The sequence below is a fragment of the Pagrus pagrus genome (genome assembly GCF_965226575.1).
Source record: "Pagrus pagrus genome assembly, chromosome: 20".
NCBI lineage: Eukaryota > Metazoa > Chordata > Actinopteri > Spariformes > Sparidae > Pagrus > Pagrus pagrus.
In genome coordinates, this window is record NC_140207.1 from 12,350,925 (window position 1) to 12,356,924 (window position 6,000).

A 6,000-nucleotide genomic window follows, 5' to 3' on the forward strand; every position below is an offset into this window, starting at 1 on the left:
TTCCGAAGTAAATCAAGGTATATTTTGTGGCACTTTGAGCCCAACAAGCCGAGTGCCATCTAGCTCTATTACGAAGCTGAAACAACTAAATGGAATTCAGCCACAATCATTTCTTTTACTTATTTACATCTTTGTTATCACTACTCTGATGAGTCAAAATGTCTATTAAGTAAAATGCTAATCTATTATCTGTCCAGGAAAGCAGCTGGTCGACTCATGCTGTGACTGAAAAGGTGTAGCTGGGTCGTCTGTCAATATTTGAGAAAAGCATCTGCAGGTGCTTGTCATCTCCTCCTGGTGTCAGCAGGTGGAGCTGGAGCCACGTTGATGTGACATCACATGTAGACCTTAAGTTTCTGTGCGGCTGTATAAAACCTTTAGGTCTGATTTCACAGAGGCACAAAGGCAGAAGAAAGCCTCAGAGTGGAACAACCAAGAGAACATATCAGAAATAAGAATTTCAGGGTAATTTTATTTGTTTACTGTCTATTTTCTTTATTCATTGTTTTGGAGTTCATGTGAGATATCACGTGGTTCTTTAAAAATCGGTTGATGATAAATAATAGATAATAAATAACCAGGAAATGAATGAATGTCATTTTGTTTCTATTGTTATGACATACTTATTTGACATTTTAAAAGTCTTAATGGACTTTTCATGGTTGTTTTCACCAAGTTCCATCTCACCCAATACTGTTGTCATGTCCACTAACTCAGAGGGACAAGGACACCTGGTAGCTTGAAGTCATTAGACTTTTTTTTCTTAATTTCTTTAACAAAATCAAGTAATCTGCTTCGTTATTAGTATGAATGCTGATTCAATGCTGTTCTTCCCATTTATTATTATTATTCCATATTCCATACTACATTTTTTGAAAAGTTTCTAAAGAAAACGTTTAATTATCACGTCCAGCTCAGAAAAGGACATTAAGGCTACGGCGTTTGGTATTTCTATCTATTAGATTTTTAAAAAAATATTCAGCTTTTCCTCAAAATTTTCCCCATTCATCCCTATGGGGAATGTTTCAACGTTTGTTCTGTGACTGCTTCAGCATACGTTCCGCTTCAGAGACCATTCAACTATTGAAATGTTCAGCTTTTTAAGCACATTCAGCCATGACTTTTACTTTTTTTCTTACTTTCATACTTTTTCAGATATTCAACTTTTTCAAAAATAATTTTACAATGGAAGCAAATAGACAAATCTGCAAGTCCCCTTCAAACCCACCCCACTTTCAACCTCTGCTGCTCCTCTAAACTTTGAGTTACAGACACCATTCGAAGTGTTTAGCAGTTACAAGACTTTAAACTATTCAGCATCTTCAAAAACTCTAAAATATTCAACATATTTCATATATTTTTGACCAGTGATGAGAATAACAGCGTTAAAATAAACCGCGTTATTTTTTTCAGTAACGGGTAATCTAACTAATTACTATTTCCATCATTACAACGCTGTTACCCTTACCGACAATTAAATGTGGCGCGTTATAAACTGAAGCTATTCGTTGAAGCTGTTGTCATCCGACTTAGCTCTCAGCTTCGGAAGCCCCAAAGGGCCATGCATTCATAGATTTTATATCCTTCGTTTTCCCGTGATGACGAGTTAATTTCATTTGTTTTCTCGAGATCTCGAGTTATTATCTCGAAATAATAACTGCCGTTTTCCGAGATAACGGGATAATTTTATCGAGATCTCGAGATAACAAAACTTTGTTTTCCCGATATAACGATATAATTAATTCGAGATCTTGAGAAAACAAAACGATAGTGTAGTATATTAAATCATGGTAGGAAACATCATTCAGTGTAGCAATGTCAGAGGAGGCATATTGATCACCGCGTCACATAGCCTATCTTTTCAATCGAGGCCTGACACAGGCTGAAATAGCATTATGCCTTGCTATTACAGATAATATACACATTAGTGTGCGTAAACTAAAAAGATGGTTAGCAAGGCTTCAGCTATATCGGCGGCGCAATCTAAGTGAGCCTTATGTTGTCGTTAACTATAGCTGACCAGCTACGAGGTCCCGGACGTCTCCATAATCTCAGGGCTATCATATCACAGTCATTATCTCGAGATCTTCAATTAATTATATCGTTATCTCGGTAAAACAAAGTTTTGTTATCTTGAGATCTCGAGAAAATTATCTCGTTATCTTGAGAAAACAAATGAAATTAACTCGTTATCACAGGAAAATTGAATAAATAAAATGTATGAATGCATGGCCCTTTAGGGCTTCCGTAGGGGGCGAGACAACCGCATAAGTGATGATGACTGGCTAAGGTAGAATAAGAGTTCCTAAGCCAATCAGAGGCAGTGTTCAGTTTACACACAAACCACACCCGCACACAGCAGCCTCACACATACACAAACTGGCAGAGGTAAGCTGCTGAGGGGTATTGCACAAAACCAAGATAAGGGATTAAGCTGGGATATGTTGGTTATCCTGGCTGAATTTAGCCTCAAGTCGGTTGCATGAAAGCAGGTCAAACTTAACCCGGCCAAGTTACTATGGTGATTTATTCTCTGCAGCTAGCCTGCTCCAGACCAGGCTAACAGCCAGGCTAAGATTAATCCTAGTGATTCACCTGTATTTCCACCGTCAATCCTGTGAGGAATTAATGTGTTTTACAGCATGTCCATGGTCTTTCTAAGTATGTTGCATCATTTTAATTATCCTGCATTAAAATATTACATATATTGTCATTTCTCATCTCATCTCATCTCATTCTCTTGTCCGCTATGTCCCTGTTGGGGTCGCGGGGTGTTGCCGCTTTTATCCCTCCTTTTAGGGGGTTGCGGGGCTACTGGGGCCAAATCCAGCTCTCACAGGGCGAAGGCCAGGGTACGCCCCTGGATGAGACGCCAGTTCATCCAGGGCCCTCTGATGGCAGAGGCTGCCTTGCAAGGTGCCAACTGCGCATCAGGAGCAGTTTTAGGGGTCTCATTTCATTTAAATCTGTTGGCTGTTTGTAATTGCAACAGTTTTTTTTATATTGATTCAAGTGGTAGTATTATCAGGCCAAGTGTTATATTGCTATGCTAATGAAGACTGCTTGTCAAATGTTACTGTTTGCTGTGTGTGTGCATTTTGTTTAGCATTGGTGGTTATCTTTTAAATCCTACTTCACATTCATAAAAAAGGGAGGACACCACAATGTTTTCTAGTTTAATTTTTTTTTAATTTGGCACTCCTCATTTGGCTTGGTTGCTTGGATCCTGGAATAGAGAGCAAAAGCAACACATATTAAAACACTGTATTGCAGTTATGGTTACTGTGTGCACTGAAATACTCACTTCTCTTTCTAGTTTCTGAATTTCCAGGTCCAGTTTCCTGAGTGTTCAGCATTTAATCTCATTTTTTAAATGTTTTTATTTTAACGTCTGCCAGCTCTATCTGTCTCTCCAGGTGCTTTGCATAGAGTCGCCTGACAGTTTGTGAAGTCTGTAAAAGAAATGTCAATTAGCACAGCAGGATTTGTGCATAATGTAGATTTATTTTAGCCAATACTCACAATGTTACCAGGCTGCTTAGGAGACTGCAGCATCTGGGTCCTGTTACACATATAGTTTCTATTAGCACCACATCACTGACTTCATATCCTTTATGGACTAAATAAGCAGGATATTTCCATAAAATTGACATACCTCAAGCCTTCTGGAGTCCAGTGACACAGTCTCCTCATCTGCAGAAGTGCATTCTGCAGCTGCAGATGTGTCTTCCCCCTGCCATATACATACATGTATTGAGAGAACTTGAATTAAGATTTCACAGGACATACCAAGCCTGTGATTTCAATACAATGTACTGATCGGATCATCTTCTGGTGGCTCCAACAGTGTAAGCGTGTTCCCAGACACTGCAAGGAAATCCAAAGTCAGACAGTATAATATATCTATTTGATTGTGTTCCATGTGCAGCAGTACTGCAATATGTACCTTGTATGAAGCGGACAGTTTCTGTGGCTGGGACAGAGTCTGTTACTGTCCCTCCCTGGATCCCCTCCATCCCTGGCCTCCCTTTATTTAAATGGAGGGCCAGCTCCTCCGCTGGGGTCATATCCTGGCTTGGTGGGCCGCCCCCTGTGCCAGTTCTATGGGCTTTTTTTTAAAACTGCTACAATCATACAGACATTCAACATGTCAGCAGACACCTAATCTATTCACCTCATTTGTTTACTGTTATCTACTTTAAAGTCACTTACTTACTACTTCTCCTGTGTTTCTTTACAAAACCATGTGGAGATGAATATTTAAAAAGACATAGCAGGCTTTGTAACAGTTTTGCCTGCTTATTTGTCAAAAGTTTACCTCTGAATATTTATAAACTACACATGAATAAAGTCATAACCATAATAATGGTTTTTTGTTGTTGTTGTTATTGTTGTTTTGCACTGTCTCGATGTTGTTCTGTGATATCAGGTCCACTCTACTTCTCTAAAGACACAGGCAAGCTGACTGACTAACCTTTGTTCAAATATATTCAGTAAAAACAGATGACACATTTATTGGCAATGCTGTCCAGAGCTTGACACTTACTGTTAAAAACATACCATTAATTAAAGAGAAAGTCAATGATTCTGTTTGTTTGCAATTTTTTTTTTTTTTTTGATAACTATACCTCAGCTCTATATAAATATAATTCAGTTACACCAGCCAGCAAACCTGCCGTTGATATTAAATGTTATCAGTTCATAGCCTACATCAAGCACACTAATAGGGCAAACACACTTGCATACAACAATGGGATTAAGATATAAATAGCATTAATACAGAGCCCCATGCAGTCCCAAAACCTTATATCTTGTGCAAAGATTTATGCTTTGTGCGCACAAGTAAAATCGTCTCGAAATGTGTATTTTTTTTCTCTATATATTCAATAATTCCCAACCCTAAATTAACTGAAATAGCAACAATGATCAAGTGTGTGTGTGTGTGTGTGTGTGTGTGTGTGTGTGTGTGTGTGTGTGTGTGTGTGTGTGTTTATCTACAGCTCTGCGTAGAGGGCGCATACAATTTACCCTGGCATTAAGAGTGAAGTGTCAGCTGCGCCAGGACAATGACATGAATTCACCTCTTTTTTTTTGGAATATGAATGAATGAATGAATGAATGATCGATTTATTAATTGATTGGTGTAGCCTACTTATGAATTAATTCCGACACAATTCAGTGAGAGTGGAAATTGTTCGCATTTCTGTTCATTATCTGTAACTATTTGGTCGTATTACTGCAGCTTCACTTCCGCCAAAATGTGTGTGCGTTCGTCTCATACGTGTCCATGTGCGCATGCGCGTGTTTATCTGCGTGTGCCGTGCGCGCTTTGATGCTTTGATGTTTGCTACGATCGAACGCTAATGCTTTGATGTGCGCTATGATCGAACGCTAATGCTTTGATGTGCGCTATGATCCAAGTGACGTCATAGAATCTCGGATGTATAAATACTAGTGCAGGTTTATTAAAGCTTTATAAAAGTACTAATACTTTTAGCTTTTACTAGCGACAGCCGCTGACCACACCAGTCCACACACAGTAACCACAGTGAAGAGCTACAAACCACTTGACAACTTTTTTTAGCAAATTTCAAACCAACTTAAGGAAAGGAAAAGACATGTCTCTAGTAGAGCAGTCCGGAAACCCCCCGATGGATAACTTTGTCCATATCAATCCAGAGGCTGTGAAGCCCATCGTAAACAGGCATTTCGATCGAATCTCTGAAGTACAGTGGAGTCTGTTAGCTGATGGGATTTGTGACCCAGGAGTCGATACAATACTGACTGATATGCTTTGTGAAATCATGCAGACGCTCTCTACATCGGCTGTCAGCATAGTCTTACCAATGTTTCAGGAGCTTCTGAGGAATGATTCCCAGGCTGATATAAGTACAGCTTTGGAAAACGTCGACATGCGACTGGGAGACTCCCTCATTGGTACTTTTGCTGAAGTTCTTCAGGTCTCACTGGAAAAATGTGAGAGTGCAGAAAAGCTGACAG